This window comes from Mesoplodon mirus (genome assembly GCF_964341445.2).
Source record: "Mesoplodon mirus genome assembly, chromosome: 16".
NCBI classification, from domain to species: domain Eukaryota; kingdom Metazoa; phylum Chordata; class Mammalia; order Artiodactyla; family Ziphiidae; genus Mesoplodon; species Mesoplodon mirus.
This window is the reverse complement of record NC_138992.1, coordinates 72,956,572-72,983,213: the sequence shown is the minus strand read 5'-3', so window position 1 is coordinate 72,983,213 and position 26,642 is coordinate 72,956,572. Positions and strand designations below refer to the sequence as shown.

Below are 26,642 nucleotides of genomic sequence, written 5' to 3'. Positions count from 1 at the left end.
TGATATCTGAAATACCATGATGGTGCAAAAGGCATTCTGTAAGTCCACGGACGGTGGTTTTGACAGAAGCATTGCGGGCAGAGAAGGAAAATCCATATCCAGAGTAACTGACTATTGACGTGAGAACAAAGCACTGCCCCTTCCATGATGGAAGTTGTCCAAGTAATCAACCTGCCACCAGGTAACTGGCTGACCACTGTGGGGAATGTGCCATAGCTGGTGCTCAGGGTTAGTCTCCACTGCAGGCTGGGCACTCGTAGTGGCTGTAGTCACACCGGTCTTGGTGAGTAGAAGTCCATGTTGCTGAGCCCAGGCAGAACTTCCATCCCTGCCACTAGGGCCATTTTGTTCATGAGCTCACTGGGTGATGACACGAGGGGCTGGGGAATGAGGCTGACTGGTATCTACAGGATGGGTTGTCCTCTCCACCTGATTATTAAACTCCTCCTCTGCTGAGATCACCCCTTAGTAAGCATTCACATGGAGCACAAATAGATTCACATTTATTTTCCAATCCTCGGGCCTATCCATTCTCCCCATCCCCTTGTGGCTGGCACTTACACTATCCTGAGAGCAAGAACCTCCTTAAACCTTGTGCTCTAGGCACCTCACTTGTCTCGCCGTCATGCTGACCCAGGCTCATATCTCCAAGTCCACGTTACTGAAAGACCAAGCACATTCTATTTTAGAACTTCTAGTGTCTAATTTTTTAGAAATTGAGGAAAATGGAAAAGATGCCAGAAGACTGAAGTTGAAGAATTATTGACCAATCCTGCCCAGAAATTCTGGAAGCTATCGACTCATGCATCTCTTTACATAACCTCTAGAGCATGTCAGGCTGGGCAGTTTGGACTTTATGCTGAAAATAATAGGGAGTTATCGAAGAGATTTAAGCTTATGGAAAATGACAGATGTCATTAGAGTTGTGGTATTCATAGAAGTCTCTCTGATAGCAGCGTGGACCAGATTGCAAATGAGGAGGACATGTGTTTTTCCTGAATAAGCTTAAAAGAAATGGTGGTCAGTATACCTCAAAAAAGTTGATAAGAAAAGAAGTAGTGGTCAGTTCTCATGCTAGCCTAGTCTAGGGTGAGGGTAGGGGTATTATTGGAGTAGGAGAAACAGAGAAATTGTAAAGATGAGATAATACTTACAGAGTCTTAGAAAAATGTGTAGATAACAAAGAGATGAGAACAAGGGAAAATCAAATTCTAGGTAAAAAATGAGCTGATGATAGGGATCTAGTTTAAGAATTATCAGGATATGTACAGAGTTGTTAATATGGCCCCGGACAAGATAATATTGGGGAACATCAGCCCCTACGGAAGAAGTAACTTTTTTCATCAAACCCTGAGAAATGCTAGTGCATGCAATGACACACACATATCTATCTGAGCACTAACTGTCCTATTTCCTGTTGTGGTCCTCAGGCAATTAATTCATTTAACCTCTCTCACACCCAGATTTGTCTTATGCACAATACTCTGAAGGTTGTTTGGAGAACTGTGAAAAATTTAACTCCATGCCCTTGTGCACTAATTGCTCACAACTGGTAGTTATTATTATCACAATTATTAATAATGGCAACTTGAAGAAATGTATAGTTATGTAAATTTGTGAATCCCTCCCCAAAACTGATCCATTAGTTAATGGATGTTATCCTGAAATAGGATTTTGAATTGATTCTCTCTTTGGGTTATTCTTGATTTGGTCCTATTCAAATTATTAGTAATAGCTTCAATGAAAAATAGAATACAAGTTTATTAAATTTATAAATGACATCAAGCTGGGAGAAAAAGTAGGTTTGATAGCCAACTAGAATTCAAGAAGGAAGCAAAAATGGTGTCATGGTAGATCATTAGATGCAATTAGCAGAGATTTTTTTTAAAAAAAAAGAATAAACCTGCATAAATTTTCTTTTTATTCTTCAAACACGAAAACATGCTGAGTTAATTCTTGCATTACGGCCTTTGTGCTAGTTGTTTTCTTGCCAGAAATGATCCACTCACTTGGCTGGCTCCACTGTGTCATTCAGATCCCAGCTCAAAGTATCACCTCTTTGGAGTGGCTTCCTTGACCCCATCTTAGACAGAATATCCTCTTACTACCAGCGAGTTATCTTATCATTTTGTATCATTGCTGTTATTTCATTTATCCAAGTCTAACAGGTTTTCATTTCATGAAGCTCAGTTGGAATACGGCAGATTCTTCCCTTTGTCTAATGCCTATTTCTCTGACAAGATTATTCTTCGAGGCATTTACAAATCCAAGATCCTACACATCCAGGACTCTTCACATCTAGGCTCTGCCTAGACTCAGAGTGGACGCTGCTGGTCCCACAGTCAACTGCCTTCCATCGTCTCTTTAGGGAGCTGCAGTCTCCAAGCTAGAAAAAGAGCCACTGGTAACAGTGGGGAGAGCAAATAGGGGGGCCATTGTCTTCTCTCTGAATAGGGCCAACTCTTGTTTTCTGTTTGGGTTGGCAGGAAGCGAGGGAAGGAATTGCTGGATTCCAACATTTATTCTTGCTTGGAGCTTTGCTCCATTTTATCTGACCACATAGCTTCAGGCTAGTGATAGAAATTCTTAAAACTCCACTGATTTTTAAAAAAATACCTTATAGAAATTCTTAAAACTCCACTGATTTTTTAAAAAAATATATCTTCTGGAAAATTGTCCCAGAAAATTGTCTGATTTTTGCAATAGGTTGACTGACATTTTGGTCTTTTCATTCTATTATCAGCATCTTTACTGCTCTTTTAGAGAAGGGTTAACAGGGTCTTGGGGGCTACTATCTAAACAACATTTTAACCACTTCAACCCCCCATTCATACCCCTTGGACAACTTTTACATGTTCTGTTGACTGCGTAAGAAGAGATTATTTGTGGTTCTTTTAAACAGATGAGAATGACTTCATACTTATACCTATTAAGCTCCATCTTGTAGATTTGGTTTATTGTCCCAACCTGTTGCAATCTTTTAAAAATCTCTTTCTGTCAGTTTGTTCCCTTAATTAGATGCAACTTTGTGTTTCTTGAGATATAATAGGTAATGTTCATAGTTAGAAATTTATCAGTGTTATTTTAATTCCTTTCTTTGTACGTTTTTAGTACAATTTTAACTGAAACATAACTGACATGCAGATATTATTTACACATATTTAATTAAAATGTAACAATACAGATTTACATATCTATATATTTAATGAGTATAACTTAGTATACAAATCTTGAATGTAAACTTGCTGAATTATCACAAAGTGAATCCCCACGTAGCCACAGCCCATTAAATAAACATCAAATTACTATCAACTCTTAAGCCCCTCTTGTGCTGCTTCCAAATTACTAACACCACCCTGTTGCCCAGAAGTAACCTTTATCCTGACTTCTAAAACTATAAATTAGTTTTGCCTAATATGAAAAGATACTCAACATTGTTAATTATTAAAGAAATGCAAATCAAAACTACGGTGAGATACCACCTCACATCGGTCAGAATGACCATCATCAAAAAGTCTACAGACAATAAGTGCTGGAGAGAGTGTGGAGAAAAGGGAACCCTCTTGCATTGTTGGTGGGAATGTAAATTGATACAGTCACTATGGAGAACAATATGGATGTTCCTTATAAAATTAAAAATAGAATTACCATATGATCCAGCAATCCTACTCCTGGGCATATATCTGGAAAAGATGAAAACTGTAATTTGAAAAGATACATGCACCCCTATGTTCATAACAACACTATTTACAGTAGCCAAGACATGGAAGGAACCTAAATGTCAATCAACAGATGAATGGATAAAGAAGATGTGTCATATATATATATATATATATATATATATATATATATATATGTCATATATATGTGGAATGGATGACCACTCATCCATAAAAAAAGAATGAAATAATACCATTTGCAGCAATATGGATGAACCTAGAGATTATCATACTAAGTGAGGTAAGTCAGAAAGAGAAAGACAAATATCATATGATATCACTTATATATGGAATCTAAAAAAATAATACAAATGAACTTAATTACAAAACAGAAATAGACTCATAGACATAGAAAACAAACTTATGGTTACCGAAGGGGAAAGGGGGAAGAGATAAATTGATAAGTTGGTATTAACAGATACATTCTACTATATCTAAAATAGGTAGACAACAAGGACCTACTGTATAGCACAGGCAACTATATTCAATATCTTGTAATAACCTATAATGGAAAAGAATCTGAAAAAGGAGATCTATATATATTATATACATATATAACCACTTTGCTGTACAACTGAATCATTGCAAATCAACTATACTACAATTTTTTAAAAAATAAAGAAATAATAAATTAGTTTTGCCTATTATTAAACATTTTATAAATGGAATCATATGGTACTGATTCTCTTGTATCTGGCTCCTTTTATTTAATTATGTGTTTGTGAGTTTCTCCCTTGTTGTTGCATAGATCAGTAGCTAAATTATTTTCTGCTGTGTAGTATACCATTGTATGAGTATACCACAATCAACTTATCCATTTTGTTGAAGGACATTGGCTTTTCCAGTGCTTGGCTCTTGTAAATACTACTACTATGAACATTTTTGTGCATGTCTTTTGTTTCATGTGTGTACATATTTGTTTGGGGCATATGTCTGAAAGCAGAATTGCTGGGTCTTAGCGTATGAGTATGATCAGCTTTGGTAGACACTAACACAGTGCTTGTACAAACTTACACACCTCTCAGCTATGTATCAGAGTTGCAGTTTTTCCACAACTAGTCAGTTTTTTGTTTTTTAATTTTACCCATTCTGATAGTTGTGTAATGATAATTTATTGTGGTTTTAATTTGCATTCCCCTGATTATTAATGAGGCTGAACACACTTTTCTTATATGTTTTCTGGCCATATGGACATCCTTGTTTGTGAATCCTGTTCAAATGTTTTGCCCATTTTTCTTTGTTGTCCGTGAGTTCTTTACATATTTTGCATATGAGCTTTGTGTCAGTCATGTGTGTTACAAATGTCTTCTCTTACTTCATGCTTTACCTTTGGATGAACTGAACTTCATAATTTTAATGTAGTTCATTTCAATCATCTTTTATTTTATGTTTTAATTACTATACCTTTATAACAAATCTTGGTATTTAACAGTAAAATTCCTCCAACTTTGTTTTTTTTCAAGGTAGTCTTGAATAAAATTGTTGAAATGTTATTTAATTATTCTTTTGTGCATTTTTTAATCCGATAGGTTATAAGTTACTAAAAGGCAGATCATCATTTTTCCTAGGAAAATTATTTACAAATTGTGAAAGTTTCACATCTGTGTGATAAAAATCTCTATCCCTCTGTTCTTTTCTATAAACTAGATTAAAATCCTTGCTGACCCCAAAATGGAATCAACAGTGTTTCTGTTGTACTTTGGCTTATCCTCAATCATATCAAGCAACTGGGAGAGTTTTAATTCACTCAGAAGACACATAACCCGGTTTTGACATTAGAGAATCGTATGTTCCTCTGCTTTCAATAGATGGTCTTAATTACCCTGAGCTAATTGTTTTCTTAGTCTCCTAGGGATACAAGACTCAAAAGAATTGTGAAATATACTTTGTTTCTTAAATCTGCAAAGTTCTTCCTGATCTCAAAATGGAATATTTTTCCATTACTAATTGATGTCACTTTTTCATGCCTAGTCCTTTACAGAAATACGGAATTGCTCAATCTGCTGTCCACCCCACTACTCGAACTCTCATAAATTTTAAGGGTCATCTCTCTCCTCAGTCCACCTATGACCTATTTCTAATTCCCTGAAAAAATTATCTTTGCTATCTTTAAAATGTGATAATAAAAACTAGACAAAACAGAAAGTGAGGGAAAGGCTATTTCTCAGACTTCGAAATTAACATTTTTTTCCAAATATACATTTCCAGTATCATACTGACTTTTGTAAAACAAAAAGTCTCAAAATTGTCTCATATGCAACTTATGATCAGCTGAATGAGGCTAATGGAACCGTGGTTTCCAGACGGGGTCTCATTACTGGAGTGTTTAAGCAGAAGCTCTGTGACCACCGCCCACAATGAAGTAGGCAGCTGGGGCTTGAGATTGGACTATACATCCCGTAAGAGCTAAGGCTAAGATTATTTGACCCCTGAAACTGTTCCTATTAGTACTTCCTTAGCCTGCATTATATTATAATTTCTTTTATTTATTTATTTATTTATTTATTTATTTATTTATTTATTTATTTATTTATTTTATTTTTCGCTGTATTGGGTCTTCTTTGCTGTGAACAGGCTTCTCATCGCGGTGCCTTCTCTTGTTGCGGAGCACGGGCTCTAGGTATGTGGGCTCAGTAGTCGTGGCTCGTGGGCTGTAGAGCGCAGGCTCAGTAGTTGTGGTGCATGGGCTTAGTTGCTCTGTCCTGGTCTGGATCTTCCTGGACCAGGGCTTGAACCTGTGTCCCCTCACTGGCAGGTGGATTCTTAACCACTGTGCCACCAGGGAAGCCCTATATTGTATTTTCTATTGTCAGTATTTATCATTAAGGGTTACCATTTTTTAAAATTCTGTATCTATATCTAATTCAATACATTATACAATCCATCTTCAAGTTCGATTCATTACACATTCATTACACATTCCTCCATCTTCATTACGGCCACCATGTAGCAAGCTGCCTCCATCTGCTTCCCTAGACCCCTGAGAAACTTCCAGACTGGTCTCTCAGCTTCCATTCTTTTTTTTTTTTTTTTTTTTTTTTTGCGGTAGGCGGGCCTCTCACTGTTGTGGCCTCTCCCCTTGCAGAGCACAGGCTCCGGACGCGCAGGCTCAGCGGCCATGGCTCACGGGCCCAGCCGCTCTGCGGCATGTGGGATCTTCCCAGACCGGGGCACGAACCCGTGTCCCCTGCATCGGCAGGCGGACTCTCAACCACTGCGCCACCAGGGAAGCCCTCAGCTTCCATTCTTAACACCATCCACCGCCCCTCACCCGCCCCCCGCAACCCCAGGGAATGTGTGACACCTCAGCTAGATTAGTCTTGCAGGAACACAGGCAAGTTATACAGCTTCCAAGGGTTCTCACCGCCTGCAAAATAAAACGTACATTCCTTATCGTGACCTTGCCTCTTCCCCAGCCTCACCTCCAATCCCTCCTTGCTCAATAAAAATCCAGCTATACTAGGCTTTCTTTTTCTCAAACACAGCTAGCTCCTTCCTACCGCAGGGCATTTGCAATAGTTATTCCTTCTGCCTGGAATGCACTTTCTCCTTATTTTCGCATGGCTGGTTCCTTCTATTTCCTTAGCTCTCAGCTCAGATGCCATCTCCCCAGTGAGACCTTCCTGACTACCTGGTCTAACAACTCCACACCTCCATAGCCACTCCCTTTTCATCCTATTTAAAACAAACACACTCACCACCATCTGAACTTATCTTATTCATTTATTATCATTTGATGATCTTTGCTCTTCCACCATGAGAAAACGGTACAAGCACCTTGTCTACTTGCTTCCTGTTGTATTACCAGAGACAGAAACTTAGCAATATATGTTGGTTGAATAAACAAGTGAATTAATGAATAAATGAATGAGTGAACTCTTTTTATGATGTACCCATCCTTTCTGTATTTTCCTTTACTATATTCCTCCTAATTGACTTGCTATTGTAAAAACAACATAATGTAATTTATGTTTATAGTTTGTAGAGTATATAACTGCTAAGGTCTCATCTTGCTTGGTGAATTCTATAAGTCTACTTACATACAATCAGACAACCATTATCTTCAGCTTATAAGTGTTCTAGATTTTTTAATCTTTGGTTGGTCAGGTTGTTGTAAATGATTGGAAGGCTTTGCCTGTCATTTGGAGAAGCAACAGATACTTCGTACTATTGCTGTGGTCCAAGTAAACTTATACATACCTGGAATTTCTCTTATATAAAATACTAGTCTTAGCTTCTCTTTTAAGAGTTTTGAAGCTTTTCTTATCACTGCAGAGAAAAAGTCCAAGTAAATTAAAAGGAACAGAAGCTGGAAATATGCAGGCATATTTGTGGCTGGAGTTATTCCACTACTTGTACATTACGTGGTTTACCTCAATGTGTGGAAAAATACAGTAAGTGCTTCATTGTATGGGGTGTAGTTAGAGTATCGTGTAACTTAGATGGTTTATTCTTTCTTGGAAATATTTTATGATAAACACACAATATGCTGAAGTTTTTTCTGAATAATTAACGTCTACTTACTTAAAGAAACATAATTGTTATTTATAAAGGCTCTTTTTAAAAAAGAATGTTTCTGCCTGCTCTATATTTACCTTTACTAAAAACCTTCACTGAAAACGTTCCAACCCCACAAATGTGGGAGAAAAAATGTTTTTAGGTTTACTGAAGTCATTTATGCATGGGAATATATGGAATAAGTAAGATCTGTCCATCAAGAAAGAAATAAAGGAAGAATTCTGAGTTATAACTATACCAGACTTGCTTACAACAGGAAATTGACAACTTTTCTATTCCAGATAACAACATTTCTCTACTATCGTTTGGGGAGGGTGTGTAAATTAATGTGTATAGTGTTTACAGATGTTATGTTCCACGTTTTGCATTCTTCAATATGAACTCTTTAAAAATAAAATCATCAAAATATTTGGCTTAGTTCCTGACACTCTCAATAGTGTTATCAATTTCACTAACAAGAAAAAGAAACACTTTTTGCTGCATTTAGTCTTGAAAATTAAGAGGGTCTTCAAGATCTACTGCTTTATTTTTCATTGCAATCTTGAGAATTATGGGGACTTAATGTTATTTTGCTATATCTGTAATATTCTGATTTAGACATTCTAATCTGAATATAAAATTAAGGTGATTTCAAAAGCATAAACTAAAACTCTTTCTTATTCCAAATGCTCACAGTTGTTTTTTTATGTACAATTTCAAAACATCTGTTTTGGGCTTCCCTGGTGGTACAGTGGTTGAGAGTCCACCTGCCGATGCAGGGGACACGGGTTCGTGCCCCGGTCCGGGAAGATCCCACACGCCGCGGAGCGGCTGGGCCCGTGAGCCATGGCCGCTGAGCCTGCGCGTCTGGAGCCTGTGCTCCGCAATGGGAGAGGCCACAACAGTGAGAGGCCTGCGTACCGAGAAAAAGAAAAAACATCTGTTTTATATTAAAATTTGTTGAATAGTAAATCATATAATTATGATTCATATTACTGTATACTTCAACTAATCCTGTCTTTATTTGTACATTAGAAAGTCTTATTTTACCAATTAGTCATGCCTATCAATAGAGGTCAAAAATACTCAACAACAATATTCTATATTAAAGTTAGAGATAAAGGAACAGTGACCCTCTTGTGACTATCTAGAATCTTTGGAAACACTGTTTAGAAGCAATAAATGGCTGGCGTGCTACTGGTCATTCACTGGTGATTCTTACTCTCTACTTCCAAACTAACTTCCTTTAATAAATCTTTAATAAATCTATCTACCATAGTCTCTTCAGAGTAGTTATCAATTTTTTTCTAATTTGTGCCTTATTTAATTTATAATTGCAATTTGTCTATAAGAAAAACACGACTCTCCTCTTTTTAACCCTCTCATTATATAAAGTCGTATTAAAACTTCACTTCCTTAAAGAAACTTTTATAATCTTCCTCCATCTGATTTCTCTATAAAGCATCTGTTTGCACTTATTTGAAACTGATCCTGCATTATATTTATTAGACCTTTCTCGTCTGCTCAGTTTTTTTCATGGGTGTATTATGTTACTTAAAGAAACTGAAAATTACTTATGGATAGAAATCCCATCTTATAATTTGCTATGACTCCTCCCAGCCCTCCTACATCATATGCACAATGGATGTTCTACAATTTAGTGAGTGATCATTGTAAAACCTCTTGTTATGACAGAACACAATTACTGATGAGGTGCATCTCCGTAAATTATGTAATCGCTTTATTCTGGTGCGACAGGGCAGAAGATCGCAACCTGTATATACCAATCTATTCCTCATGCAATGGTTTATTAAAATGCCCTTTAAAATACAATAACCTCCAACACTTAAGTAGTCTTGTCCTTGTTTAAACGATTCTCTCCTTAAGAACAGCAAAGACTTTCTTAGTGAAATTATTAGTATGTGTACATACATAGAGATAGGCAGATAGATGCTAGTGTACACATAGAACATTGGAAGCTTATTATTCATAAGCTTATTGCCTAATGTTACTGTAAGTCACAGAACATTTTGCCAAATGATTTATAGTACATTTATAGTTACAACATTGGGTCTGTTGTGCCAGAGCGGAAATCAGAGTCTGTGGGGGGGAAAGACAGAAAAATTAACAAAATAACATTTTCTAGCACCAGAGTTGGTGTGTGCACTTCCTTTGTAGGGCAGTGTCTGGAGTGTGGCCCGTGGAGTTGGGCAATGGAAGCTGTGTGGTTTTGTGTGGCAGCCCTGCAGAAACCAGAGGGTATAGAGATGGATGCTGTGAAGTCTGGACTAAACGTGTTGGCTAAACCTAGTGTGGAGATCACTTCACAATATATACATGTACCATATCTTTATGCTGTACACCTTAAATTTATACAATATGTCAATTATACCTCAATAAAATTGAGGGGAAAGGACAGAAAATATTAGCACAACCATATGCTCCTAGAGGGAGAAAGCCAAGTCAGGTGACAGGCAGGCATGCCCAGAGGATACCCCTGCCTCCAGGTTGCCAACATTCTGAAAAGCCCGTTCTCCTGCAGACCCTCCGTCACCCCCATAACCCTGCCTGGGTGAGTCTCGTATCTTGTTTGGTACGAGAACTCGCATCACAATTCTATTTTCTCAAATATAATATTTACTTTTAGAGAAAAATAACACCTTATTCATAGGAGATTAACAAGAATATTTTGCAATTCATATTCTTAAATGTGTGATTTTATGGATCTTTTCAGATCCAAGGAAGAGTTAGATCTTCCTGGAATGCCCTATTCTCATTCTCTCCTGGATTCTGATGGGTGTCGCCAGCTGGGAAAGGTGTCCTGCTGGCTCTCGGTAGCTGCACTCAGGCTTGGCCCTTCTCCAGGATGACAACACTTCCTGAGCTCGTGACTGTGCAAGAAATGTTACAGTGTCCAGACTTTGTACCAGTTCCTGGGGACTGGAAGTTGTTGACTATAAAGTGACATCATAATTATGCCACTATTGGAGCATCTATTTAGCTCCGTGAGTGTCTGATGAAATTCTGCCAGTTGCCTCTGCTTTTGCTAAGTAGTGTGAGAAATTGCACCAGTGGGGTCAGCTCCATCCCCTGTTTTCACGTAGCTCACAGTCTGGAGAGGTTAAGGAGGAGACACACTAATACCATCAGTTGAGTTGGACAACTTATTAGTGTGTAGTGAGATCTGAGTTCCACTCTGCAATCGAATCCAATATAACTTAGAAAGACCTTCTAAGAACAGCATGAGTAAGATGTTCCCTAAGAGTTTGCGAACGCAGCCAACGCAAAATTCATAAGGAATTATTCTTCTTTATGATTATGAGAAAATCGGGCTAGTATTTAAATTTTCTACCTACCACTTTGCATAAAACTCTCAGCTAACAAATAACAGGAAATACAGGCTGTCAGAGGAAGACAAGTGCAAACTGATAAAATGCCATAATTACACATGGACATTTTTGTAGCCGATGCTGATTGTGTGTGTTTCCATACTTCTGTCAGAAGCACCAAAATGGCGACCTACGCTGATTTGTTTTCCCAAAAGATTTCAAAACAGACTCTGATTTAGTTCTCCAGCTGAGTTTGGACAGAGCTTTTCTGATTGGATGGAATGGTGAGCTGGGGAGTACAGACACCCCCTCCGTCAGCCCATTTTGTTTCCTTCCAACCGCCCTTCCTCCATTCCTCTACCTCATCCCTCTCCTGTGACAAACTGGCTGGCAACTTGCAAATGTTGATATTCCAAAAGGATATCTACTTAGAAGTCTTGGCTGCTGGTGGTGAAACTAGCAGAAAATTAAGGGTATGTGGAATTTGTAAGTAAATGAAACAAGTTGGAATCATTGAGTGGCTGCTCAAAAGATCTATTTTTACCAATTCCGAGAAAGGAAGAATAGTCATAGAAGAGGTAACAAAGAATCCATCTGACTGGTTGTGTGATTACACAATGAACAGGGAAGCTATTGTGCTAAGGGCAGGTAAGATGTGAATGATTAGATGCACAAGTGAAAACACTGACAATGAGAGATTCGGTGACAGGTAAGTGAGGGAAGAAGGAGTGGGTGGATTAGCTAAAATGCACATCTCTCCCCAAAGCATTCTGACACTTTGTTAAAATTTCCCAATAATTTGCAGGTGATTTCTACACATGTCAGTTATAGCATTGCTCACCCTTACGATTAATAGCAGGTGACTGAACAATAGAATGCCTACAGGAAATTCTGAATATATCTTTACCAAACATTGAGAAACGAGAACATCCATTTTAAAAAGAGTTCAGGAAAAAGATACACATTGAACCCTAAGACTCAGAAGTCTGTGTACCTAGTCACACGTGTTTTAAAGAGAAGAAACTGGTGATTAAGCATCTTTACCATCTGTGGCTCAGAGACCTCATATTCCCTTACTTGTCCTTTTCTCCTTGTTCTCTCCTGCTTATTATCTATTTTGCTCATTAGCTGCTCTACGATATAATGGTAGAAAGAGGAGAAAAATCCAAATTAGTTCATTTTTCTGGCTACTAATGAACTGGTTTAATCTTTGATTAGGAAGAGGTTGGAATGAAATTAGAGATTCCAGGTATCTGTGTCACCTCTGATTTTTGATTCCAGGGAAAATGAGAATTGGTGAGCTCCGCACAAAATAGATGGATATTTCTATGAAGTAGGCAAGCAATCTAAGCTCACCTTGTCACACATAGTTTAACTATCCTTAGTACATTATTTCACCCTGTCTATGAGAATACAGAGGGCACATAATAAACCTAATATTCCATGTACTATGCAAGCAAATTCTGACAATTTAATCCTTTTGAAATAGTTGAAAATCTTGAAGTAAGTGAAAGTTCTGAGCTAAATGAAAATAAGAGTTCATGAATTTATTTCATAGAAGCAGACACAGCATCTCAGTGCTGAAGCCTAGATCAGTTTTAGAGCTGGAAAGGACCTGAACAGCTTCAAAACTTCTGCATCACTAACCTGTTATATGCAATATTTAGCAATGTTCCCCAGTGGGCTTCCCTGGTGGCGCAGTGGTTGAGAGTCCCCTTGCTGATGCAGGGGACACGGGTTCGTGCCCCGGTCTGGGAAGATCCCACATGCCGCGGAGCGGCTGGGTCCGTGCGCCATGGCCGCTGAGCCTGCGCGTCCGGAGCCTGTGCTCCGCAACGGGAGAGGCCACAACAGTGAGAGGCCCGCGTATAGCAAAAAAAAAAAAAAAAAAAGAGGTCCCCAGGAAATTTTTATATGTGTTCAGTGTCAAGAACAGAATAGGAAATTCAATTCAGTTCAGTTAAACAGAGAGCATCTGCATGCCCTGTACGGTCTCAGCTCCTGGGAGCAATCCTTGTTATTCCTGGTAACTGATCAGTTCATCAGCTCCAAATCCCAGGGCCCAGTGACACCACCTTCTCCTTTATCTGCTCTCTTTATGGGAGGATTTCCTGCTCCTGCTAAAATCTAGGTTGGTTCACCTTCTCTTGTTTGTCTTTTCAGCTTCTCCAGCATTTTTGTAAGTGGTTCCCTGTATTCATTTCCCTGTTTCCTGCCTGGATCCTGACTCATGCTCAGGGGACAATAATAACGTCAGTATTGACAAGTGTAGGTAAAGAGCAGTGGGGGCCCAGGAGACAACGATGTGGAGTCAAGTACAGTGTTTGTCTGTTTGTTTTAAATTTCCAATCCATGGCGGTCTGTTATTTACATATATACTACAGAATACAACAAATCATGTCCCAGCAGTGTCAGATTGCTAGAAAAGTGTCTAAACACAGGCTTTCACCTTCTAAACCCATCTTGTGGTCACAGACTACTGCTGTGGTCCAGAGACAGCACTCTGAGTAGCACCAGTCCAGTAAAGGGCTAGAAAAAGAAACTGTTCTGAAGATCAGAAACTGGGGTGGGAGTTAGAGATGAAAATTCTGCAGTCACTGGCAAACTGGTGGTAGTTGGAGATACGGACTTGGGAAAAAACCCATAGGAAGCGTGCATAGATAAAAGTAGAAGCAGGCTGAGGGCGGAACATCAGTGAGCACCAGAATGTGGCCAAAAGCAAGTAGACAGTCTGAGAAAAACAAGAAGTAAAGGTGGAAAACAGAGGGGCCAGCGGACAGAGAAGCATGGGCTTGGGGTTGGCCATTTGGGTCCACTGAGGTGGGTGCCTTGCCCTGAATGCTTCAAAGAGACATTTCGTTCAGTGTGCTCTGCTGATTAAGGCAAGCTGCAGTGTTTGTGCACTCCCAAAGTCATTCATTGAAATCTAGTCCCCCCCACCCCGCCCCGAGCTGATGATATTTGTAGCTGAGGCCTTTGGAGGGGATTAGGTCATGAGGGTGGGACTCTCAGGAATAGGATTAGTGCCCTCATAAAGGAGACCCCAGAGAGCTCCCTGAGGGCATTTGAGGGCACAAGGAGAAGCTGGGCTCTCAACAGACACCAGATCTGCTGGTGCCTTTATCTTGGACTTCCTGGCCTCCAAAACTGTGAGAAAATAAATTTCTATGGTCCATAAGTAACCCAATCTATGGTATTTGTGTTACAGCAGCCCAAACAGACACAGGCACATAAATGTATGACATATTTTAGAAAAAATTCCATCCAAACAGTTAACATAAAGTTGGAATAATTTACTTGAAAAATCCAACCACAGAGAACACTGCCTTCATTGATGAAATAGACAAACACGTGAAGTGTCAGTGCTGTCTAACAGGGCTTTCTGGGATAATGTTTTTTATCTGCTCCTCCAGTGTGGCTAGTGGCACTTGAAAAGGGGCTAGTGTGCCTGAGAAACTGAAGTCTTCATCCAATCTAATTTTAACTTATTTAAATCTAAATAGCTCACATGGTCAGGGACTGTCTTATTGGGTAGATGATTCACAGGAGTCAGGCAAGTTTGGTTTAGAGTAAAAGATACACAGGCTTTGGCACCATGTGGACCAGCCTTTAAATCCCCTAATTACTAACTCTATGACCTTGGATGTGTCACTCACCTTCCCTGGGCCTGAATTTCTTCTTTATAAAATGTGGTCAAAATATTTATGTTTAGGGCCATTGTGGTGGCTGAAAATGAGGCAGGTATACAGTCTAGCACAGACCAAGTATTCAATAAATGAGAGCTATTACTGGTATTAAATGATGTGAGTCTGTATTCACGAACATAACTCAACTGTTTTGACTCCTCTGGTCATTAGCATGAACATGTAATAAACCGTGAAATATGCAATAAGAGATTCCCCAGGCAACTGTCCCTGGCGGAGTCACCTCTTCCCGAAGCAACTGGCCATGCTTTTCTACTTAGAGATTCTCTTATCTCCTCCTTGCTGTAAGCTGTCCTTTTTCAGCGTGATTGCTTCTAGCAAATCCTCCTCCTCCTAAGGAGCATTCCTCTCTGCTTTTTCTATAACCTTGGAGGAACTAAAGGCTGTTCAGAGGAAAAGATAAATTGAGCTTGTTCAATCAACAACTGTAATTTTACATACAATCCTAAATCAGTGCAGTCTGATCAGAGGGTTTCTCAAGTCTCTTCCTGTGGAATTAAGAGCAGGTATTCACAGACCTTATTTACTTTCATCCTGGCTGATCATCACAATCTCTTAGGGGAATTTAAAAAAAAAATACACGTCTGTCCCTCCTCCCCTCAACCTGGAGACCTGGAATTCAAGAGCACTCAGGTGATTCTGTTTCAGAGTTCGAAAGCCAGTGGTGTATGCCATGTTCCCGGGGTGGGTTCTGGACAGACAGATGAGGTTGTCGGAGCCCAGGTGAACTGGGAGATTGCTCTTGTCACTCTTGGGTAAGGAAATGGCACAGACATTACTTGGATCTGGCACAGGGATGTGGGCAGACTCTGGATATTTGATAGACATTTTCGCTGGAGAATCATAGCCAGTCATTTGGATGTGTCATGCAGAGCTGGGCTAGGATTCCAGAACGACTTTTTCTTTACTTTTCCTCCTAGGCTGCCCTGTCATGTTTCTGGAGATGGTTCACCTCTGTGTACTGTTCTTTACTGGGACTCAGATCTGTTTATGATATATTATTATTTGGCTCATGGGCTTTATTTTTTTTTCCTGTGGTACGTGGGCCTCTCACTGTTGTGGCCTCTCTCGTTGCGGAGCACAAGCTCCGGACGCGCAGGCTCAGCGGCCATGGCTCACGGGCCCAGCTGCTCCGCGGCACATGGGATCCTCCCGGACCAGGGCACGAACCCGCGTCCCCTGCATCGGCAGGCGGACTCTCAACCACTGCGCCACCAGGGAAGCCCTGGCTCATGGGCTTTTATACATGAAATTTCACTAGTTGTCCACACAACTGGGTACATATCCATGTGAAGAAACGCTGATGAAAACTCTGAATTGAGATCAGAGTTCCCATAAGAAAAAACTCTTGGAATCAAAGGCTCAACACAATGCCTTTGGGTGCATCCAGCCCACTTCCTTGCCATCAACACTCCTAGTGTTCACGGTGACCTGTGAGTAATGGTTAAGCAACACGCTGATTAGTGTGTGAATGCTCGTTAGGGTACTAGTCAAATATTTTTACATACTTTCAGAGACAAAAGTCTCTGTGAGACAAAAGAATTCCAGGCATAAGCCAATGGACTACTTCTCCTCAACAGTAAAATTCCAGCACAACAAACCAATCTCACCAGTCCCCAAAAGTCTGTAGCTGACCCTACAATTGTGAGTCCAGAAAAGAAGAAAGGTCTTATATCAGCAAATATTCGGGATTATGAAAACAACTTTTATTGGAATAATTGATAAGACAAAAACATTTACTGGGATATTCTAGTTTCGATGTGTTTTTCTCTTCTCTCTCATTTTCTAACCACATCTTTTATTAATTTTTGGTTTTGGGAAGGACAATGTGAAAATATGAAATCTACCCTGGGCAACAGTAATTCTCTAAATGAGATCCTTAGTCCTGCCACAAGGTAAGGCTTCCTGGTAAGTGGACTTCTTGGTATCTACTTTATTATGAAGACGCAAGTTAAGTGACAAGGAAGCTACAATTCACTGGTTACATACCTGATTTTCAGAGCATGGGTCATATAGGAACTTCCACGGCTTTTTAAGTGAGTATTTTGAAAAGCAACCTAGCTCAAAACAGAATAAGCTAAAAAGACAATTTATTGGTGCATTTCCTCAGACGTCCAGGAGTCTTGACTGGTTTCAGAGATGGCTGCCTGGAGGGGCTTGTTAATGTCATCAGGACTCTGCCTGTTTCCGTGGCGCAGGTGGCTTTCTTCTGGTTTGGCTTTCTTCTCTAATAGGCTACCTCCAGCTGCTGTAGGCTTACATGGCACGGTCTCTGAAGCTGCCATATCAGTTCAGAAAAAGGACCCCCCACCCCGCCTCTGAACTTGTGCCAGCCCTCTCCCCTTGGAGGGGGGCTATGAGATACACTCTGGTTGGCAGACCTGGTTCATGAGCCCCTGAAATGGCAGGGGGGAGGGTGTCACACACAACAGCATGGAGCAATTCCCAGAAGGAACTTGTTGGGGCAAAGAAGTGATTATTATTGTTTTTTAATAGACTACTTTGGAGTGAGAGAAGTTGGTTCATTTGCTATGGGAATGATGAAAAATAACTTCATTCTACTGTAACAGGACTTTTGGAGTTAAAGGAGACCACAACATAATCTGTGATCACATGGTATGCATTAGTATGCCAAAGGAAAGTTCCATTGAAAACCCAGTATCATGTCACTTCCTTAAAATGGTTCTCTTGTAAATGGCCAAAAATTTATTATGGGAGCCTGAGTTTTATTTATTTGATAATTTCTGAACTTGAGTGAAATAAGAGTCATACAATTCAAATATAGATGATCTTTCTGAGAAAATGGGATGAATGCAACTGTATTTCAAACGTACTAAAGATACAAAATACATATTTGCTACATATTTTAGAGAAGTAATCATGTTGTGAATTCGTGTCGCATTCAAAATCAACCGTTTTGATAAATATAGATTTTGCCTTTTAGAATTCCCAGTAGCAAACACTCAACTGGATGGGTTTAATCTTCCTAAAACAGTAAAACCCTCAAAACCCCAATCAAGTTATTAAGCAAATCTAAAGAAAAAGCATTACCAAACCATGCAATATGAGATGAATAAGGATGCACCCCAAAACGCTTACTTGACTTTGAAACATCAGCTGGCCCATTCTCTAGGGCCAGTACCTTGTGCTCGGAGATTGTTTTTTCTATATTCTCTACTGTCTTCTTCAAATCTTTTTTGGAGTCTTAAAAGTGCCTTCAGAAGTTTAGTCTACAAATACTAAGGCGGTCCGTCTGAGTATATGAAAGTTAGTCAGCAGAGAATGTTGTCAGGCACCGGGATCTGGATGGACTGACTGGCGGGTTATCACGCTCACAGAACAGGCTCCGGATCTGGGGTTTCCTGGCGGTGGAGGTCCGGCGATTCTCCACCGGGGAGGGAGCGGGGGTCGAGCGCGGGGGGTTTGGAGGCGGGGCGGGGGTTTAGGGGCGGGAGCGAGGGGAGGGGCGGGAGCGAGGGGAGGGGCGGGGCCGGGGCGGGAGCGAGGGGAGGGGCGGGGCCGGGGCGGGGCGCTCGGGGGCGTGCACACTCGGCGGAGCCACGCGCTCGGGGCCGCGGTGACTCGCTCCAAGTTCCCTCCCTCGCGCCCTGGCGAAGGCTGCCCGAGCCCTCCCACTCGGCGCAGACCGAGCCGCCGCGGCCGCCGCCGCCAGCCGGGCCCTCAGCCGCCCCGCGCCCCAGGCCCCCTCGGCCGGCCCCGTCCGCGCTCCGCCCTCCTGCGGCCCCGGCGGCCCGGCCCCCGTCCCTCGCGGGCCCCGACTCCTTGTCCCAGCAGCCTCCGGAGCCTGGAGCCCGGCTCGGGCCGCACCGCCCGCGGCCGGGGAGCGCGGCTGAGGTAAGGCTGGGCCGGGGGCCGGGTCGGGGGGCCGCGCCGCGCCCCGATCGCGGACAATGCGGAAGCCGCGCGCGGCCGCGGAGCCGCTGGGTCCGTCTCTGCCGCTCCGGCCCGGCCTGGGGCTCGGTCCAGCCGGGCCCGGGGGCCGCATGGCCCGGACCGACGCCGGCCGGCGTTCCGGGCCGCGAGCTCGCCGCGCGCCCAGGGTCGGCGGGAGGCCGGGCGGAGGCCGGGGCTGGGGCCGGGCAGGCGGGGTGCGCGGGGCGGGGGGCTGCGAGTGGACCCCCTCGGCCAGGGCTCCTCGCAGGGCCTCTCGTCTCGGGGGCTGGGTGCTTTGGGAGCATCGGGCTCTCCCCGTCGCGGACTGGGAATTCCTGCAAGAAATGCAGATTCAGGGGCTCTGAAAGTTTGTTTTTGGTGGCCCCCTCCAGCTCCATCCGTGGTCTCCGTTGTCTCGACTTTATTTGAAAGCGTACAGATTTGAAATGGAATTAAGTGACCCCTGGCGCACTCGTGCCCCGTCACGCCGCGGAGCTCGGAACTCGGCCGCCCAGCGCTTGCAGGTTGGGGGAAGCCGCCGAGCCCGCTGCCCAGCCCGGGGGCCCCGCTGGTGGTGAGAACCCGTGCGGCAGGGTGTAGACGGTGGTGACAGCTCTCCCTCCGTGCAGGCTGCAGGCCGGGCAGGGAAGCGGAGAGAACTTCGCTGTAAGCTTAAATCACTCTGGAGAGTGGAAAGCGAACACCAGGTGCCCGGCTTTTTAACCCTTTCGAGTTGGTATTCAGATGTATTGAGCCACAAAAATAAGCAGGCTTTATTTCCCGCAGGAGATGCAAGCTAACTTTGCGCTTTTCCTCCCGGCCACGTCCTGTGCAAAATCTGGCTCACATCTGTGACAACACTGCATGGCTGGCGTGGTGTGGACTACACACGGGTGTGATCCTGAGAAGGGGAATATGATAGTAGACTAAGCATTTTTGCAGTATAAATAGTAAATGACTTCCATTTTCTTCATTTCCCCTGTTGGCGGTGAAGATATTTATTTAGCCTTTTCCCCCCAATTTACACTTAGAGTCATTCCATGGAAAATACCTGTATTAACTTGTACTTGTTTTGTGACATCACCACCCCTGGTCGTTCCAATGAGCTATTTATTAAGCATAGTTTTTTTTAACATAAGGGTGAGTTAATGGTAAGCCAGACTTCTTCCTCGGGTTAACATTCCACTGACTTACCCTATGGTACTTAATTTATGATATTACTATAGATGGTATTTTGACAACCTGATAATCTGTAAAGAGCTTAGAATAGTGCCCTCCCTCCGGAACACGGTGCTAGGTGCCAGCTGGTTTTAGTTTTAATTTGTATTACCAGTTCATGTGCTTTTTTTCTCTTTGGAAAATGGTTGTTTTGGTTTTTTAAGTCCCAGATCTTTTAAATCATGGTCTATTTTAAGTCTGCAGTTTAATTTTAGATCAGAATTGAGGTTAGGTTGTTGTTTTGCTTATGACGGACGAGCTGTTCTGTGTGTTCTTATGTATGAAGTATAGCAGATTTGTGAGGACGAGAACACAGCCCTGCATCGGGTCGTATGCCGGTACGTTTCGCGAGACTTCATTATCCTGAAGGGCCTACCTGTCTAAGGAAAAGCCTAGACATTAGGAGAAACCTGGGCTCTGAGCCCCTCCCCGAATCCCCTTGTTCTATAGGTTGAAGATCATACTTTGCATTCCGCGTTGCTGCTAGCAACAGCGGTTAGGTAACTCCTACCATGTCAAAAGGTAATAAAAGATAAATATATGTACTGTATACACATGCATCAACCAGAACATATAAATCTTACCCATGCTTTAAAATCTGTAGAGCAGAGTTTATAGTGTAACTAGCCAAGAAAAAATAAAACTACTTAATTGTTGTATGTTAGTAACCAAAAGATTATGTTTGCTGTCTAGATATTTGAAAAGATTGTCAGGAGTTTACCTTCATTCTGAGGTCGCCCCCGCTTTTAACTTTGAAGTGACATCTTTTTCATTCCTAAACAGTTAATTTAGCTAAGCCGAGGCTTGGCATTAATTCTTGGGGGCCCTGCAGAGCCAGGGCTGCTGTGCGGACAGTTGGGCAGTAGATGGTGCTGTGGATAATGCTGGTGGACAGACGTGTGCTCAAGAAAAACTGCAGGGATTCCTTTAGCAATTTCATTGCTTGCCCTCTCCCCAAAATATACTCTGTCTGCACTGACACTTCCTAACAATATTCTTAGGAGTAAACTTTTTAAAAAGTTTGTCCTTTGTCTTTTCAACTTTTAAAGAATATTGGCCAGATTTTTCTCTCTGAAAGCCAGAGTATTCCAGGTGTTAAGACAAACATTGTCAAAATATTATTTAGTCGACTGTACCCTTTACTCTTATTTGCCCATAAAAGAGTAAGATTGACTGTTCTGAGCGTTGGGGATCTCCAACAATCCTGGACTTTTTTTTTTTTTTCAGTATTTAACTTCTAGGAGAGAGAAACAAATGATAAGAAACCTACTTGCTTCTTGACTTTATTTAAGACAACAGCTTCCCAGGGTGAATTCTCATTTATTCTGGTTTTTACCACCATTCTGCCTCCAAGTATGATGCAGTGAGAATTGCAATTCAGGCTGAAGGCTCTGGAGCTCTGCAAAGCCATGACTCATCCACGAAAACATATATTCATTCTACTTAGTACAGCACCAAGGAGAGGAGGTGCGCTCGGAAGAAGGGTTTTGTGGATTGTGATGGGAGTTATCTCTGCGGCTGGCGCGGGGACCGGTCCAGTCCCAGACAGATGACGGTGCGTTCCCTTAACTCCTCCAGCGCGGGGTCCTTGCTCTTATCTCCTTGCTGCAGGTGAGGCAGGTGACTCGGCTGAGTCACGGAGCTCAGAAGAAGCAAAGCTGATTTCATGTTGTAATGGTGATCTTGTTTGGTATTGAAAGCATTATAGAAACACACAAAAGTAATGCTTGAGAATTGTTCAGAGGAGAACACAAATTATGCCCAAAAATATTCATCGAAGAAGCTAAATGTAACATTGATTCTGAGCTTTGTCAGGATAAGTTACGGGGTGATTTGCATGGAAGATTTTGGAGAACAGTAGTTAAGAAATTTAGTTTCTCATTGTTCATGGATGTCATGGTCCAAATAATTAATTGCAGGTAATTAGTTACTGGCAAGGAAATGTATTGCAGAATACATTTTCATCCTGTTTTTAAACCGGGGTTTGTTTCTGGATGATCTTTTGTAATACAACATTAATGAACTTAAGTCATGCATATTCACTCCTATTGTGACATGTTTGGTTCCCTCCTACTTGTGAGAAGGGCCTGCATGGGATTTTCATATTTTTAACTTTTTGTGGTTTGAGTCTCACAAGGAGAATCACATAAGAACACAGCATTTGAAGACATCAGACTTGTTTTTTAAAAAATTTAAAAAAAAATTTTTTAAGGAAATGTTAGTAGGTGAAACAAATTACTTCCTTTTTCCAGTATGATTAAACAATTCTAAAGTGGAACTGGCACTAAAGATGGGATTTTTAAAATTGTAAACACTTTAGGGAGAAGTTCAAAGGTGAATACTCAGCCCAAGGAAACAATATGTCATTTGACAGAGAGCTTTCTAGAAGAATTATAAGAATTCTGTGCTGTATTTTATACAGCAGAGCAAGATCAGTAGGTTTTGAAATTGTCCAGTTCCGGGTAAAGCTTTTCAAAATACAATTTGGAAGCATATGGGAAATTTTGGAGTAGTTATGTTGTAGTGCATTTTACCCCTCAGGGCCCCTCTAGAAGTTAGTTGCATCTTTTTGTCTTTTTCAGGAAGAATCACTGATATCCTTCAAAATGGTCATTCTTGACAGCAAGTTTTTTGTCCCATTGACTGGACTGTGATGAAAAGGAAGTAATTATGTGAAATAATGTAATTTAGTAATTTCTTCTATTATGATTGTTATATATTTTTTCTTAATTGTTATATATTTTTTCTTTATTTATTATTTTTTGGCTGCGTTGGGTCTTCGCTGCTGCATGTGGGCTTTCTCTAGCTGCGGTGAGCGAGGGCTGCTGTTCGTTGCGGTGCACGGGCTTCTCATTGTGGTGGCCTCTCCCGTTGCAGAGCATGGGCTCTAGGCCCGTGGGCCTCAGTAGTTGTGGCTCATGGGCTCTAGAGCGCAGGCTCAGTAGTTGTGGCGCACGGGTTTAGTTGCTCTGTGGCATGTGGGATCTTCCCAGACCAGGGCTCGAACCCGTGTCCCCTACATTGGCAGGTGGACTCTTAACCACTGCGCCACCAGGGAAGTCCTGATGATTGTTACGTTAAACAGATATTTATAGATTGATTGTGTGCCAGGTGCTGGGGATAAGCAGTGCCCAGGAAAGACAAGGTCCCTGCCTCTCTAAGGCATCCTAGTGTCAAGTGGGGCAAAATAGATGATAAAGTAAACAAGCAAATGAAAAGCTAACTCGAAGCAGTAATAATTGCAGTCAAGAGTGAGGGTGGCGTTCTCATCTGGGCTGGGTGGTCTGGGAGGGCCTCATGGAGGATGTTTGAGCTGAGACATATGTGAAAGAAAGAGGCAACCTCTGGAAGGCCTCTGGGCAGAGAGGACAGACAGCCTGTGCAAAGGCCCTGTGGCCTTTGTGAGGAACAGGAGACAGTGGCAGAAGAGCCAGGTCAGCAGGGCCTCCCTTGTAGGCCACCTCTGGATTGGAAGCTGCAGTGGAAACCTGCATCCCGTGCAGGTGGTCTTACTGATTCTTACAAACCACATGAGAAGGTATTCGCAGATGCCGTTGCTTCTAGGTGCACTGAAGTCTGATGGTGTCAGAGATTAAGGAGACTGGGACAGCCCGGATTTGTCAGGTTCAAGGGGAGTCACAGACACCGTGAGCACATTCAGAATGGGTGGCAGATCCCTTGGGAGTTCTGAGCTTTGTTTGTCTCTGTTAACCCACTGGGGGCGGGGCAGGGTGAGGGCTTGAGCACCTCTGCGGGGATTCCAGGCCAAACACTTAGCTGTCCCAGCAAATAGGTGAGTCGGTGCCCAAGGGCCTGGGAGGGGATGCATTTCTAGTTGAGCCTGTCTGGGCACAAAGATCGGCTCTGTAGGTTGAACAGGTTACCCGGGCTTCTGGCACCTCAGTGTCCCGAACTGTAAAATAGGGAAAACTGCAGGAACTACTTCATGGGATCGTTGTGAGGTTTTAGGAGGATGATGCTTGCAAAGTGCCGGGCACTCCACGGAGTTTGGTTGCTGTTGGGTGTTACTGTCTCGTGGATGTCACCCATCCCTCCATCTGTCTTGTATATTCTTATCACACGGGTAACAGGGTGAAAGGCACTTTTTCGGAGACTCACCCTGACTGCTGAAGCTAAGGTTGCCCCTCCTCCAGCCACTCTGTGTCCCCCAGTCCTATGTTATTTTATTCACAGCCCTCATTCCTAAGGGAAATTGTGTACTTTGCTTACACGTTGTTATTAGTACGTTTCTCCCGGTTGAGAGGGTCGCTGTCGTGTCGGCTGCTGTATCCGCAGGGCCTGGGCCGGGACTTAGTTACCAACCGACTGTGCAGGTGACACTGCTGACTATGGGGTCCTTCCCACGGGAGCCAAAGGCGCAGCAGAAAGGCCTGTGCTCAGGCAGGGTTCTTCTCTGACTCTGTTTTTTGTGCTGAGATGATGGGCCTTCCAGCCCAGGTGTATAAACCCGGGGTCCAGTGGGCAGGCTCCAAGCCAGTCTTGAGAGAGCATTTTGGGGACGGGGGTCAGAGGAGAGGGAGAATTGGTATCTGGAAACGTGGGTTTCTTGGGGTAGTGGGACATGCTTATGGCCTTACCCCGGCACTTCAGAGGGTGTCACCTGCTTCATCCATAAATGTCAGCGGGGGCTTGCCTAATACCTGAGATGCCAGCTTAGAGGCACCCACCTCCTTCTATAAACCACAGGAGGAAACATGGTGGGGAGGTGCACCCGCTGTGAAAGGGACCATGCTTGTCACACTGCTCCACCTCCCCGCTGCCCCCGGAAGCGGGCACTGAAACCAGGGCCAGAGCTGGCAACCTGGTGGACCTGCCTAGTCAGCACCCTGGACCATGGGTTATTCCCCCCCGTTTCCAAGTCATATCTTGTCACTAATGAAACTGTGTCCCATTATAATGACGTTTGTTGGTGCACTGATTTTGATTCTATATTTTTGTATTTTTCAAAAGGAAATCGTACCCATTTTAGAAATAAGAATATGTATATGTTCTTCTCCAGGCTTTCATCTTTCCCAGTACTTGCTTATTGGCTGTAGTCTTTGGGTGAAGTTTAGTGAATGAAATGTAAAGACGTATTTTCAAATCCTTGTGCAGACACTCCACCATCCTAGAGGTGTGAGCCTGTTTATTTGCACACGTGCAAACTATCATCTTCTGATCCCTGGCTACCGGGGGGCCACCGTTTCCACTAGGGGGTCAGAAATGGACAGGTGGAAATGGGAAACTCAGTGGTGTCGGGAAGTACCAGTGAATCCTGACAGCACTTCTGTGTTTTGACTACCTCGTTAGAGCAAGGTGAACTGGGAGTTTCCCTGTGCACTTAACTTGAGTTGGGGGATTTTTCAAATCCTTTTCATCTATCCCTGGCCGTTGCTCATTCAAATGATCACTGATTGGAATGTTGTGATTTTTAAGAATCAGATGTTTTTCTTCCCAGTAAATTTTGTTCTTGTTCAGTGACCATGAAGGAAGAAGAGAAATCGTTGTGTTGGTTTGGAATTTGACAAGTCCTGGGTACTCTTCACAGCTTCTGTAAGCTTTGTTTTAACTTACAGCAGGACTGGAGTGTGTGACTACAAGCCTTCTGACAGTTTTTGGTCAAAGTGGCCACCGTCTTTTAGGGGATAGACTGGCTGTCTAGTAACTTAGTTATTTAATTTAACAGAGTTTTTTTTCTAATCCTTGTTAGTGAATTTATATTTACAGTTCTTATAGGGGGAGAGTATTATAGAGTCATATAAATCTGTATTCTGTGGGAAGTTGGAATATTCTGTTAGGTCGTGCTAGAGGAGATTTGTGGTTTATCTGTAGAGTCTGGAATTTGGTTTTAAGAGAACTTTCCATATAAGTGATGGGAGTCCCACACATGTCCTATAGTTGGGGTGTGTGTGTGTGTGTGTATGAGAACTTCACTTCTCCAGCTCTAAGCCGTGTGTTCAGTGTGAGCTTCCCACGGGCCACGATTCCCCAGTTAGAAGCCGCCCTGCCCTTGCTCCAGCATTGAAGGGTTCCAGCTCACATGGCCTGATGTGCTTATCGGGTTTCTCCCACAGGTATTTTTCCTTTCAGAATCCACTGGCACGGGACCGAACCGCTTTGGTTCTTAATTCCCCATTGCTATTTCCACATGCTTTTTCCAGAGTAATTTCAGCATGAGGCATTCAGCTGTTGAAAAGCTCTGTCCTTTCTTTGGATCTTTCCTCAAAAGTGTTTAGGTGAGTTCAGTTAATGATAAAGAGACTGCATCCCAAAGCCTTTTA

The 26,642-nt window shown here is 42.5% G+C and overlaps 1 protein-coding gene across 8 annotated transcripts in view; it reads left to right on the top strand.

Annotated features, from left to right (window-relative positions):
* The first annotated feature begins 18,949 nt into the window (after positions 1-18,949).
* The window catches only part of FAM110B (family with sequence similarity 110 member B), a 130,858-nt gene continuing 123,165 nt past the window's right edge, over positions 18,950-26,642 (top strand). For all 8 annotated transcript variants that reach the window (XM_082601349.1, XM_082601356.1, XM_082601354.1 and 5 more), the window contains exon 1: positions 18,950-19,104. The gene's annotated coding sequence lies outside the window, so the exon portion shown is untranslated. The remainder of the gene's footprint in view (positions 19,105-26,642) is intronic.